Below are 15,186 nucleotides of genomic sequence, written 5' to 3'. Positions count from 1 at the left end.
CCCCACTGGGCCATAAATCATTTAATTATGAACCCAGTGAGAGGTGAATAGAAGGTGAACATGATTTCCGTCTCTCAGGTACTGACTGACCACCTATATAAAGCCCCATGAGTTTGTTCCATGGCCTGCCTGGCACTCTGCTATAATGATCCCACAGCTGGTTTTAAGTCATTACAGTCCTGCTCTGCTGGACGTCTCTCCCAACCTTGAAGGAGGAAATGAGATAGATCTGAAAGACCATCTCTCCAAATACATGTATGCCTGTAGTCTTTCCATTAGACTCCCTGAGTAGCTCTGGTAATGCAGAGAATCAACTCAGTGGGGCAGTCATTTGGTTTCTGAGATGGGTGTCAGTGGATCTGGTCAGGAGTTTTATGACTCATCAAATCACTGATGATTCTACGAGTGGATTTGGTCAGACTGTAATCTTCTGTCTAAATACATATAGAAGGTAATATAGAGGGTACATGCTACATAAGGAGATAGATTGTGGGGACAGCCCAGCGATAGACTAGTGTCCTGTCCAGGGTGTGTACTTGTACATCAAGCTGCCTCACACTAGAGGCCTTCACGGGTCCAAAAAGTTGGACCCGTTCGGAAATGGACCTGGAGCTTTCCCTTCCGGACCCGATATGCATAAATACATTTTTAAAATATAGAAACCCGTTCCGAACAGATCCGAGGACAACTAGACCCAATCTGAGCCGAGCGAGGCAAGCAGCAGAAACTTAAATCCGTTCTACCTAATTTCTACCAGCATGTTAAATGTGCAACCAGAAGAAAAAAAACTCTAGACCACCTTTACTCCACACACAGAGACGCATACAAAGCTCTCCCTCGCCCTCCATTTGGCAATTCTGACCATAACTCTATCCTCCTGATTCCTGCTTATAAGCAAAAACTAAAGCAGGAAGCACCAGTGACTCGGTTAATAAAAAAGTGGTCAGATGACACAGATGCTAAGCTACAGGACTGTTTTGCTAGCACAGACTGGAACATGTTCCGGGATTCTTCAGATAGCATTGAGGAGTACACCACATCAGTCACTGGCTTCATCAATAAGTGCATCGATGATGTCGTCCCCACAGTGACCGTACGTACATACCCCAACCAGAAGCCATGGATTACAGGAAACATCCGCACTGAGCTAAAGGGTAGAGCTGCCGCTTTCAAGGAGCGGGACTCTAACCCGAACGCTTATAAGAAATCCCGCTATGCCCTCCGACGAACCATCAAACAGGCAAAGAGACAATACAGGACTAAGATTGAATCGTACTACACTGGCTCTGACGCTCGTCGGATGTGGCAGGACTTGAAAACTATTACAGACTACAAAGGGAAGCACAGCCGCGAGCTGCCCAGTGACACAAGACTTCCAGACGAGCTAAACCACTTCTATGCTCGCTTCGAGGCAAGCAACACTGAAGCATGCATGAGAGCACCAGCTGTTCCGGATGACTATGTGATCACGCTCTCCGTAGCCGATGTGAGTAAGACTTTTAAGCAGGTCAACATTCACAAGGCCGCAGGGCCAGACAGATTACCAGGACGTGTACTCCGAGCATGTGCTGACCAACTGGCAAGTGTCTTCACTGACATTTTCAACATGTCCCTGACTGAGTCTGTAATACCAACATGTTTCAAGCAGACCACCATAGTCCCCGTGCCCAAGGACTCTAAGATAACCTGCCTAAATGACTACCGACCCGTAGCACTGATGTCTGTAGCCATGAAGTGCTTCGAAAGGCTGGTCATGGCTCACATCAACAGCATTATCCCAGAAACCCTAGACACACTCCAATTTGCATACCGCCCCAACAGATCCACAGATGATGCAATCTTTTATTGCACTCCACACTGCCCTTTCCCACCTGGACAAGAGGAACACCTACGTGAGAATGCTATTCATTGACTACAGCTCAGCATTCAACACCATAGTGCCCTCAAAGCTCATCACTAAGCTAAGGATCCTGGGACTAAACACCTCCCTCTGCAACTGGATCCTGGACTTCCTGACAGGCCGCCCCCAAGTGGTAAGGGTAGGTAACAACACATCTGCCACACTGATCCTCAACACGGGGGCCCCTCAGGGGTGCGTTCTCAGTCCCCTCCTGTACTCCCTGTTCACCCATGACTGCATGGCCAGGCACGACTCCAACACCATCATTAAGTTTGCCGACGACACAACAGTGGTAGGCCTGATCACCGACAACGATGAGACAGCCTATAGGGAGGAGGTCAGAGACCTGGCCGTGTGGTGCCAGGACAACAACCTCTCCCTCAACGTGACCAAGACAAAGGAGATGATTGTGGACTACAGGGAAAAAAAGAGGACTGAGCACGCCCCCATTCTCATCGACGGGGCTGTAGTGGAACAGGTTGAGAGCTTCAAGTTCCTTGGTGTCCACATCACCAACGAACTATCATGGTCCAAACACACCAAGACAGTCGTGAAGAGGGCACGACAAAGCCTATTCCCCCTCAGGAGACTGAAAAGATTTGGCATGGGTCCTCAGATCCTCAAAAAATTCTACAGCTGCACCATCGAGAGCATCCTGACTGGTTGCATCACCGCCTGGTATGGCAACTGCTTGGCCTCCGACCGCAAGGCACTACAGAGGGTAGTGCATACGGCCCAGTACATCACTGGGGCCAAGCTTCCTGCCATCCAGGACCTCTATACCAGGCGGTGTCAGAGGAAAGCCCTCAAAATTGTCAAAGACTCCAGCCACCCTAGTCATAGACTGTTCTCTCTGCTACCGCATGGCAAGCGGTACCGGAGTGCCAAGTCTAGGTCCAAAAGACTTCTCAACAGCTTCTACCCCCAAGCCATAAGACTCCTGAACAGCTAATCATGGCTACCCAGACTATTTGCACTGCCCCCCCACCCCATCCTTTTACGCTGCTGCTACTCTGTTAATTATTTATGCATAGTCACTTTAACTCTGCCCACATGTACATATTACTTCAACTACCTCAACTAGCCGGTGCCCCCGCACTGTCACGATCGTCTTGAAGAGAAGTAGACCAAAGCGCAGCGTTAGTTGCGAACATACTTGCTTTATTTAATTAAAGCATACACACGAAATAACAAAACAATAAACGACTCGTGAAGTCCTCAGTGACAATGACCGAACACGGAACAAAAACCCACAAACACAAAGTGAAACACAGACAGTTAAATATGGCTCCCAATCAGAGACAACCAGCACACAGCTGACACTCGTTGCCTCTGATTGGGAGTCACTCAGTCAAACATAGAAATAAACAACCTAGAACACCCAACATAGAAACAGAAAACATAGAATGAACACACCCTGGCTCAACAAAATGAGTCCCAGAGCCAGGGTGTGACAGTACCCCCCCCTAAAGGCGCGGACTGCGACCGCGCCTAAATACGAGCAAAACAGGGCAGGGCTGGGTGGGCATTCCTCCTCGGCGGCGGCTCCGGCTCCGGGCTTGCCCACCACCCTCCAACAAACCCCCCATAGCGCCCCTGGTCCGGTCTGGCCCCCCTGGCTGGAGCTGGACTGGACGTAGCAGGAGCGGTAGGCTTCAGCTCCTTAGTGGAGCAGTAGAGCGGTACCTGAATTGGCACCGATGACCCAGGCACGAGTTGTGCCGGACTGACGACTCGCACCCCTGGCTTGGTGCGAGTGGCAGGAACGGGCCGGGCCGGGCTGGCGACGCGCACCGTAGACTTGGTGCGAGTGGCAGGAACAGGCCGGACCGGGCTGGCGACGCGCACCGTAGACTTGGTGCGTGGAGCAGGGACAGGCCGGGCCGGGCTGGCGACGCACCCCGTAGGCTTGGTGCGTGGAGCAGGGACAGGCCGGGCTGGGCTGACGACGCACCCCGTAGGCTTGGTGCGTGGAGCAGGGACAGGCCGGACAGGGCTGGCGACGCACCCCGTAGGCTTGGTGCGTGGAGCAGGGACAGGCCGGGCTGGGCTGACGACGCACACCGTAGGCTTGGTGCGTGGAGCAGGGACAGGCCGGACAGGGCTGGCGACGCACACCGTAGGCTTGGTGCGTGGAGCAGGAACAGGCCGGGCAGGGCTGGCGATGCACACCGTAGGCTTGGTGCGTGGAGCCGGAACAGGCCGGGCTGGGCTGGCGACGCACACCGTAGGTTTGGTGCGTGGAGCAGGGACAGGCCGGGCTGGGCTGTCGACGCACACCGTAGGCTTGGTGCGTGGAGCAGGAACAGGCCGGGCTGGGCTGGCGACGCACACCGTAGGCTTGGTGCGTGGAGCAGGGACAGGCCGGGCTGGGCTGGCGATGCACACCGTAGGCTTGGTGCGTGGAGCAGGAACAGGCCGGGCTGGGCTGTCGACGCACACCGTAGGCTTGGTGCGTGGAGCAGGGACAGGCCGGACAGGGCTGGCGACGCACACCGTAGGCCTGGTGCGTGGAGCAGGAACAGGCCGGGCTGGGCTGTCGACGCACACCGTAGGCTTGGTGCGTGGAGCAGGAACAGGCCGGGCTGGGCTGTCGACGCACACCGTAGGCTTGGTGCGTGGAGCAGGGACAGGCCGGACAGGGCTGGCGACGCACACCGTAGGCCTGGTGCGTGGAGCAGGAACAGGCCGGGCTGGGCTGTCGACGCACACCGTAGGCTTGGTGCGTGAAGCAGGGACAGGCCGGACTGGGCTGGCGACGCACACTGTAGGCTTGGTGCGTGGAGCAGGAACAGGCCGGACCGTACTGGGAACACACACCACTGGCCTTAAACGGGGATCAGGAACGGGCCGGACCGGACTGGCAATACACCTCAGTACCTCTCGCCGTGCCTCTACAACTTCCTTCCCTCCTCTCGCCAATGGCTCCCGTAACCCGGTGGCCTTCTCTCCTCGTCTCCCATTTCGCCCTGTGGCAGCCTCCTGCTGCCCAGTCGCCCATGCCGTGTGCCCCCCCCCTAAAAAATTATTGGGGGTGCCTCTCGTCCGTCCGACGATGGCACTGCTGACGCCGCTGCTCCTCTCTCGCCAGGGCCTTAATCCTACCCCACGGTCCCTTGCCCCCGAGCATGTCCTCCCAGGACCACGATTTGCCCACCTGGGCCATCGCCAGCCTCTCCATCTCCTTTCCTGGCGCTTCCTCCCATGTCCAGTCTGCCTGCTCCTGGACACGCTGCTTGGTCCTTTTATGGTGGGTTTTTCTGTCACGATCGTCTTGAAGAGAAGTAGACCAAAGCGCAGCGTTAGTTGCGAACATACTTGCTTTATTTAATTAAAGCATACACACGAAATAACAAAACAATAAACGACTCGTGAAGTCCTCAGTGACAATGACCGAACACGGAACAAAAACCCACAAACACAAAGTGAAACACAGACAGTTAAATATGGCTCCCAATCAGAGACAACCAGCACACAGCTGACACTCGTTGCCTCTGATTGGGAGTCACTCAGTCAAACATAGAAATAAACAACCTAGAACACCCAACATAGAAACAGAAAACATAGAATGAACACACCCTGGCTCAACAAAATGAGTCCCAGAGCCAGGGTGTGACACGCACATTGACTCTGCACCATCACCCCCCTGTATATATAGCCTCCCTACTGTTATTTTATTTTACTTCTGCTCTTTTTTCTCAACACTTTTTTTGTTGTTGTTTAATTTTTACTTTTTTGTTAAAAATAAATGCACAGTTGGTTAAGGGCTGTAAGTAAGCATTTCACTGTAATGTCTGCACCTGTTGTATTCGGCGCATGTGGCCAATAAAATTTGATTTGATTTGATTTGATTTGAAAAGTACATTTTATAAGCTACTTTATTAACCGGAGCTGATAAAGCGCAAGGGAAAGGAGGTAAAGAAAGGTGACGCTCTAGCAGGGGCCGTGCTGTGTGTAGGCTACTGTGAGTGTGAGCGAGTGACATGGGAACAGGGAGGTGGGAGGGAGAGACGAAAGATAGCAACCAACCAAGCCGACTCGTGCTATAGTAGACTAATAGCTGCCATAACTAGGTTATTTGTCATCCAATATGATTAAGTAGTACCTGTCTTGACTGCAACAAACCGGGAGAAGCTAGTTAAGCTAGCTAGCTAGCTATCTAGCTAGGCTAATTGAGGATGCATGCGCTTTCTCGTCTTACACAGTTACAAACAACAACAACAACTCCATTCAGAATATAAAGTAGCAGCAACAACACGCGTGTTGCTTGTATAATTGGCTCTTGGTCGTTGTAGCCTATCCTTCTCCTTTAACTTTTAATTCCACCATTTTTCCACCATCCTTTGTAGATGATGTGTTAAAAGCTCTGTAGCAAATATGCCAATCACTGTAGAAGACTATTGGATGATTCACAGAGAGTGGTCCGTTAAGGCTTGCTAGCTGTTCCGGTAGACTTCCAGTCATTACGCTAATGCTATTTAGCAATGGCTTGCGAAACTACCTTACATTTCCTTCAAACTGCACGAAGAGACATACAAATGGTGTCTATGAGTTAATCTGACTCTTGGTAAGTATAAAATGGGCTTAATAGACAAAATCTCGCACTAGATACTCTTAATGCATTTTGATATGGCCTAACAGAACCCCTAAAACCTCGAGGTCATTTTGACCCTTCAATATCATTCAACAGCATCTTTTAACCTTTGAACTTTGATTCGTTTAACTGTTAGGCAGTGTGAAATTTGACAATCTCTTAAAAAATAAATAATCACTAATCCAGCACAACCCTAGATCATGAACTCAATACAAAATCACTTAGAGGTTCAAGCATTAAGAGGAAACATATAAATTCATGTTAGGTTAAGTGAGGTAACAAAAGAAGCAGCCTTTCTGGATGAAGATTGAGCGGTAGGAGTGGGCGATTTAGAGTTATGATTAGGATACTGGTTGACAAGGAGAGTTGTCTCCAAGGAAATGGAACAAGTAACTGTATATATACATGAAGTACTCTATCAAAGTGTGTCTGTGTTTGTAACATGGCCATGCTATGATTCTAAATAGTAGAGGATACTTTTGTTGACTCCAGAAGAAGTTGTAATGCCTCTGTGGAGAGCTAATCACCCTGCCAGAGTAGGACTAAATCAAAACCCAGTAAACAAATTCTGACAGTGTTCACAGATATATTTTATAACAGGAGTGTCTCTCGACTCCCCAATCCTGCACATTTCTCGTTTTAATCTCCTTGGAGATATAGTGCTGTGGTCTTTAACCAGTGGAGGAAATCATTAATAAATAAAAAAGTTAATTCAGAAGAAGTCGTTTCGGATTTATTTCGAGAGACACTCAACAGCATAGTATATCCCATGTTTTCAGACTTTTTAGTTGCTTATTATGTGTACATTAGAAACTAACCATGACAATATAATAGGAAAAAATATGGGACCTAACCTAAAATTCGTATACACCACACTACATAGTGCTTCATCAACCAGTAGTTTTTATTTGTAACATATCATTAACCAAAGCATAGAGCATAATGGCATTGTATTCTCCTTATGTCATTAATTGTTGTTGTTTGAAGTTATGGTATTATGAAACCCCATTATTAGCTGTATAAGGATCTGCTCCAGCAGCACTACTGTATTGGCCTGGGTTTTGTGACTGCAACTTCAAATGTCGTTCTGGTTTTTGATTAAACTCATTTGCTCTTTGTCAGTGCTGTTGCCTGGGAGCTTGTTACAAAACGAGCTGTTGTCAGCTCTATTTTCTATTTTCCCAGTCTTAGATGCTTTTCTAAACCTTTATCAAAGCATGTTCTGTGTTTATACGTACACCATTTAACAGAGGTCAACAGTGTTTTGGTTACCCTACAGACTTTCACCTTGCAGCTATGTGATCAGTCATCATTTGTTTCTGGGTGGGAGTTTTTTAGGTTAGCATGTAAGCGTAATCAATTACTGCTATGTCATACAAGAGCTGTGCACTGGGTTGTGAACATCCATTCCTTTCTTTCACCAGTTATTCACCGGAAAGATGAATTTGTCTGCTTTTGAGCGTATTATACAAGCAACAAGCGTGTTGTTGTTGTCGCTAGGTACTGTAAAAAGTGCATAATCTTCCATTTGAGATACTTTTAATGAGCCAATCACATAGCAGTAATAGTTATCTTGTGACAGGCATTACATCATCATCACAAGTAGCTACTGATTGAAAAGAGGAAGGATAATAACAGCTAATAATGAGAGATGATTAAGTCATGGTTACCATTGTTTCCTCTCTCTCTCTTTCTCTGTCTGTCTTTCTCTCTCTCTCTCCCCCTCTCTCTCTCTCTCTCTCTCTCTCTCTCTCTCTCTCTCTCTCTCTCTCTCTCTCTCTCTCTCTCTCTCTCTCTGAGTCACACTGTCACCATGTAAATTACTGCCTTGTCCCTCTGATTGTGGCAACATTAAGGTGTATTTGGGCCATTGGGTGAAGAGAAAGGGTTATTGTTACGCTTCCAAATGAGCTTTGGAATCGAGGTGTTAGGGAGAGGGAGTTAAGGCTGGCAGTATCTGAAGTGCAGGTGCTTTTCATCACTGTCTATTCACAGGCAGAATGCAGAGCCTACCTCGTGCCGCACCAGCTTAATTTCGCTAACACCAAAGCATTGTGCTTGGGCGGGCGTTCAGAATTACATCTTTGTTTGTTTGTCGAAGCTCTCTCAAATCCGAATGAAGCTGGTGGTGTGTGCTCTGGCTCCATTGTCTGAACACATTGGACCCTGATGCATTTGGGGATGTAGAACAGAGGCGTGATTGATAATCACTTTATTCCACTGTAAAGGACCATGTCTAAAGACCACTGAAAACCGCAAATAGCTTCTCATTACAACACAGCTACCACTGCCCACTGTCTAAATTACAGCCAGCAGCAAGACTCATATGCAGACCCCAAAAGAAGTAGCCAGCCTAAAGACATCTCTATAACAATGGGGCTTTCATTGCCTCTAGTATGCTGATTAAAGGGGCAATAACAAAGCGTCTCCATGCCCCTGTTTCTGTAAAAAGCTAAGGGATGGGGCTGGAGAAATGTAACCACTCTCAAATTCATAAACAGAGCTATAGATGCCAGGACTAACCATCCATTATACAGTATCATAATGATAGTTTGAACAATGTTTTGAGGCTATATAGTGTTTGTTTACATTTACTTTGTTTACAAACATTGGAGAAAAACAAGCTTATATTTTGGGTTCTGATGGGCTCATGAGGTATTTATAGGTTATATTCTTCAAGAATCAATGGGTAGGTATCATTATTTTAAGTCAAAATGGACATAGCAGCTTCTGGTTGCCCCTTTAAGCCTAGTGAAAACTTGAGGATTAGGTATTTTAGGTAAGTGGGTCAGTTTGACTGGTGAATATCAGGATATCAATTTCAATTTATTTTACCGAAAGTGTATTCACAAATTCAAAGGAAAATTCAAGTGATCAGTGTATTTTTGTCATAATGTGAGAGAGGATTTCATAAAATGGAATCCATGAAATGTAACAAAAGGTATTTTTCCCATTGTAAGCTATGCATAGTAAACCAATAAAATATTGAATAATTATTTAACCTACTTTTAAAGCCTTCTATCTCCCAGAGAGTACTGACTATCACGTATATACGGTGTGCTCCATATTCATTGGCACCCTTAATAAAGATAAGAAAAAAAGACTTGGATCTTCCAGCAAGAGAATAATCCCAAGCACTAATCAAAATCCACAAAGAAATGGTTAATTGACCACAAAATCAACATTTTGCAATGGCCATCTCAGTCTCCGGACTTGAACCCTATTGAAAACCTGTGGTTTGAATCGAAGAGGGCAGTCCATAAATGCAGATGAAGGATATCAAGGATCTGGAAAGATTGTGTATGGAGGAATGGTCTAAGATCCTTCCAAATGTGTTCTCCAATCTCATAAAATATTTTAGAATGTTGTTATCCTCGCAAGTGGAGAGTGCTAGAGTATTGAAAACAGGGGTGCCAATAATTTTGACCCCTATCTTTTTCCAATTTATTTTTTACAAGATCTATTTCTCAGAATATAATGTATAAAAAATAGCATACAATATAGCTCAGTATGTGTATATATTGTTGGCTCATCTTTATCAAGGTATCCAATAATTCCAGCCCCCATTGTATGTGTATGAATGATCCTTAATTATTGAGCCACTTCAAAGTAACATAAAGTACTATATAAAATGATAATGGGATTATATAGACATCCACAATGATGCTCTCTCACTGGCACCTGAGGTCCATTAAATGCAACTCTTCCAGACCTTACACAAGGTATCCTTCCTATTACTGTCTTGAATAACATGCAATGATTCCTTTGGTATAAAACAACCTTGAAGCAACAGTTTTCTCTGTCAAAATGTCTTTCTACTGTAGAGTTGTATGAATCGTGAGGCCTTCTGACTTACAATTGGTACAGCACTCACTTCATTGTTTGGAAAAGTAGGAGAGATAGTGCCCCACACTGGTCAGCAGTGCATACAACAGATTTTTTTCTGAATAGGAAGGACACATCCTAGAGCTTGTTTTTGTTATATGTTCTAGATTAAAGCACGGTGCTTTGTGGATTCAGAGCTTTTTCAAATGTCAAGGCAGCCATTCAGACTGCTCACTGGACAGACGTTTGGTATTGTACGTCTATCTTTGCACCTCGAATAAGCTTGATATGTTACATTTGGTATGGTTACTAAAGACAGAAGGTTAAGTAGCCCTTTCCACTCACAGCCCTTGTCATCCCATATACAGGTTGAAAATGGCAGATTTTGTCATACAAGCAAACTGGGCACTTCACATTTCCATATTTGAAAACTTGTGTCGTTTACAGTATTAACGTTTATGATTGCTATGTTTGATCCACAGTTACAAGGATGACATGAGTTATACCCTGGGTTGTCCTGAACAGAATTATGTTTTTTGCTGCGGAACAAGCACTTGAATGCACTCATGACTACATTCTATGCACACCAAAATTACAATCTGTTTGTCTGAAGTGCCTTTTGAAAGCATAACACTGTAAGATCATATTTTATAACTTATCTAGCCATGTTAGCAATAAAATACGCTTTCGAATGATGCCCAGCTGACCCAGATTGTGATTTATAATGGTACGTTTACAGTAATTGTGTGATGGTGGGGATGCAGGGCTGTGTTCCAAACAAATAACTACAAGTGTGTTTGCTTCAGTTCCTCAATGGCAAAGCTAAGAGTGCTCAAAAAAGCCCCTAATAGTTGAAGGCTCTTTTCTTGAGTCATAAAAGTGCATTGAAATTACTTAGGAACTGTGCACAGTTTGGAGAGGTGTGTGGCCACTTGGAGACACCAGTTAGTCTTATTTTGCACGTTATATTCCAAACTTCAATGAGTATTTTTAATATGTTACTGAATGTATCCAGAGTATTTTCAGATTTCATGATTGACAAATGCTGAGGAATGTACTGTAAATGTAAAATGCACATACAATCCTGTAATGTTTGGATTCAGTCTTGTGTCAGGTGAACTTTGGTCTGATAATTTCCCAAAGTGTTCTCTTTCAATTGCTACCATGGTCATGCATATGCTTTTCATAGGTCTTCTGTTATAAACATTCCAAGCTGGCTTTACCCATATAGGCCAATTTCCACGAATGTAAGGGGTGAAGACAGAAACGATAGGAGGGAGGTTGGTCTGGGAGGATGGATGGGCGTATACCGTGACCATCTAGCAATCCAAAGGTTGCGTGTTCGAGTCGCGTCAGGAAAAACTGTAGCATTGTAGCTAACCCTTCCCCTAACTCTTATTCTAACCTTAACTCAATTCACTTAACCATTTACTTAAATTCTCGTAACCTTTGTCATTTCAGTTCTCCTAACCTTTTACGTAAATTATCCTAATCTTTGTCGTTAGTTCTGCTAACCACCAATATAAATTCTCCCCATAATTCTCATTTGTTGTTAAGACACAACAAACAACCATGTCTCAGAGAAAGACATATAATACTATACGTCCTCCAAGAGGTACGATAAGTTACGTCATCCAATTCTTATGCTATTGTACAACCGGGTAAGATGTATGATACTATAATAATACGTCCTTTAATTCGTATGATATTGTACGATCGCTATTCCAATCATAATGTAACCTAACGTAACGTAATAATACTAAATGGAGGAGAAAATATTTACTTACCAATGTCAGCTTCCTGCCTCCTGTTTGTCTCCGGGCCTCTAGAGGTCATCTGTGTTCCCCTCTGCCTTAGTTCTTCCTCGTGTGTGTCAGCTTCCTGCCTCCTGTTTGTCTCCGGGCCTCTAGAGGTCATCTGTGTTCCCCTCTGCCTTAGTTCTTCCTCATGTGTCCTAATTAGCTTGATCCAGGTCACCTGTGCCTTGTTTCCCCTTGTGTATTTTAGCTGTGTGTTTTCCCCTTGTTTCTCACTTGGTTATTGCGTCCTGACTATGTGTCTCCTGCTTTGTCCCACCGTGTCTGTCCTAGTAAGTTGTTCAAAGTTATCTTTAGTTTGTTTTTCTCCCCTCGTGGAGTTGTTTTGTTTTGCCTCCTGTTTTGGAACATTAAATCTACTTGCCTGGAGTATTGCCTTGGGTGTTTCATTTGGGTCCTACAACACCTCCTCTGTGGCTAAGGGGTAGTACCCCCAGCTCTCCACATCTGAGACCGGAGTTTCTAGCCCGGCTTGTGACAGAATAACCAAGACCAATCATGGACCCAGAAACACTCAGTTCCCCGGACCTGTTGGCGGTGATCACTCGACATGAGGCTTCTTTCCAGCGCCATGAAGCCGTTCTCAGCCGACAAGAGGAGCTGATGGCTAGTCATTCTCAACTCCTGGCCGAAATGATGAGTTCCCTCCGCCAGCTCTTTGAACGCCTCCCTGGTCCTCTCCCTTCCCCCAGGTCACCCCCCAGTGACGACGGGTCGTCTCGGTTGGCGGAGCCCCGACTACCACCTCCCAAGCCCTTTTCTGGGGATCCAAGCTCTTGCCAGGGTTTCCTCACCCAATGCTCCCTCACCTTCGAGCTCCAACCCTCAAGTTTTCCCACAGACCGTTCCAAGATTGCCTACATCATTACCCTTCTTTCAGACAAGGCGCTCGCCTGGGCTTCTGCGGTGTGGCAGTCCCAGGAGGCCTGTTGTGACTCCCACGCTGCATTTGTAGAAGAGTTCAAGCGGGTGTTCGATCATCCTGTCAGTGGGCGGGAGGCTTCCAAGCGCCTACTGTCTCTCCGTCAGGGGCCCCGAAGCACGGCAGATTTTGCCATTGATTTCCGGACCATAGCAGCAAGGAGCGGATGGAATGATGAAGCGCTGAGGGTCTGCTTTCAGGGAGGGTTATCTGAGCCCCTTCAAGATGAGTTAGCCACCCGAGAACCAGCTGGTGATCTCGAGTCCCTCATAGCCTTGGCCATCCGCCTGGACAATCGTCTAAGAGAGCGGAGAACGGCTCGCCGTCAGGTGTCTCATTCCCAAGTTCCTCTGAGCAGCTCTGTTTCTCCTGTTTGGACTCCGTCATTCAGAGCTTCCCCGGCTCCTGAACTGCTCCAGGATTCCCCGGAGAGCATGCAGTTAGGCCGTTCCAGGCTTTCTCCCAACGAAAGGGAACGTCGCATGAGGGAACGTCGGTGCCTCTACTGCGGGGTTGCCAGCCACTTCCACTCCACTTGCCCCGAGCTTTCGGGAAACGCCTGTCCCCGCCCAGCTACAGGAGGGCTGTGATGGGGAGAGTTAGAGCGCCTCCTACTAACGCTGTCCTGGCTATTCCAGCCACTCTGTCCTGGGGGGGCCACCAGCATCGGGTCCAGGCTATGATCGATTCCGGTGCCGCAGGTGATTTCCTGGATGTAACCTTGGCTAAGGAACTTAAGATCCCTACCCAACTACTTCCTCAACCCCAGGCAGTTACAGCCTTAGATGGCAGACCTCTGGAACCAGGAAAGGTTACCGAGGCGACTCAGTCCCTGCGACTTACCATCTCTCAACACCAGCAGGAGGAGACCTTCTATCTCATTGACTCTCCCGAGTATCCTATTATCCTGGGTCACCCTTGGCTATGCAGACATAATCCCCAGATCGACTGGCCTACGGGCACCATTCTAAGCTGGGGTCCCGCCTGCCAACTCACCTGCATGCTTCAGAGTCCCTCAGCCCCTAGTACCCAGTTTCAAGAGTCTGTTGACGTCTCCCGAGTCCCCAGTGTTTACCATCGGTTCAAGGCAGTGTTCAGCAAGGCCCGGGCTACTTCCTTACCGCCTCATCGCACGTATGACTGTGCCATTGATCTACTCCCTGGGTGCTGCCCTCCTAGAGGTCGGATCTTTTCCTTGTCCTCCCCCGAGCACGCAGCTATGGACACCTACATTAAGGAGTCCTTGGCAGCCGGCCTCATCTATGCCTCTACTTCCCCGGCTGGGGCGGGCTTCTTTTTTGTTGAAAAGAAAGACGGGGGTCTTAGGCCTTGTATTGATTACCGGGGACTCAACAAGATCACGGTTCGGAATCGTTACCCCCTTCCTCTCATGGCCACTGCTTTTGAGCTGCTTCAAGGGGCTTCCATTTTTACTAAGCTGGATCTCCGCAATGCTTACCATCTCGTGCGGATCCGGCAAGGAGACGAATGGAAGACGGCGTTCAACACGCCCACGGGGCACTATGAATATCGGGTGATGCCGTTCGGGCTCACCAATGCCCCCGCAGTATTCCAAGCCCTGATTAATGATGTTCTCCGGGATATGCTTAATCTGTTCGTCTTCGTGTACCTGGACGATATCCTCATCTTCTCGAGGTCACTGAAGGAGCATGAGGGGCATGTTAGCAGGGTTCTCCAGAGGCTCCTTGACAATCACCTCTACGTTAAGCCTGAGAAGTGTGAATTTCATGTTTCTCAGACTCAGTTTCTCGGGTTTATTGTCACTCCCGGGCACCTAGAGATGGATCCCAAGAAGGTCAAGGCGGTCCACGATTGGCCCACACCTGCCACGGTCAAGGAGGTTCAACGGTTCATTGGCTTTTCTAACTTCTATCGGAAGTTCATTAAGAATTTCAGCTCGGTGGTAGCCCCCTTGACGACGCTTACCAAGGGAGGAGGGACCAAGATTCACTGGGGTCCGGAAGCAGCAGGGGCCTTCGAGGATCTCAAGCGCCGCTTCACGTCTGCTCCGATTCTGGTGACCCCTGACCCAGAGAGACCTTTCGTGGTGGAGGTGGACGCCTCAGAGGTGGGGGTGGGAGCCGTCCTGTCACAGAGGGGTGCGGAT

The 15,186-nt window shown here is 47.5% G+C and overlaps 1 protein-coding gene across 1 annotated transcript in view; it reads left to right on the top strand.

Annotated features, from left to right (window-relative positions):
* The window catches only part of LOC311138256 (immunoglobulin superfamily member 21-like), a 269,944-nt gene that overhangs the window by 231,676 nt on the left and 23,082 nt on the right, over positions 1 to 15,186 (top strand). The window lies entirely within an intron of this gene.

Source organism: Coregonus lavaretus, assembly GCF_964263955.1.
Source record: "Coregonus lavaretus genome assembly, chromosome: 12".
In the NCBI taxonomy this organism is placed as follows: domain Eukaryota; kingdom Metazoa; phylum Chordata; class Actinopteri; order Salmoniformes; family Salmonidae; genus Coregonus; species Coregonus lavaretus.
Note: the sequence above shows the minus strand (reverse complement) of the source record. Positions and strands in the feature narration are given on the sequence as shown.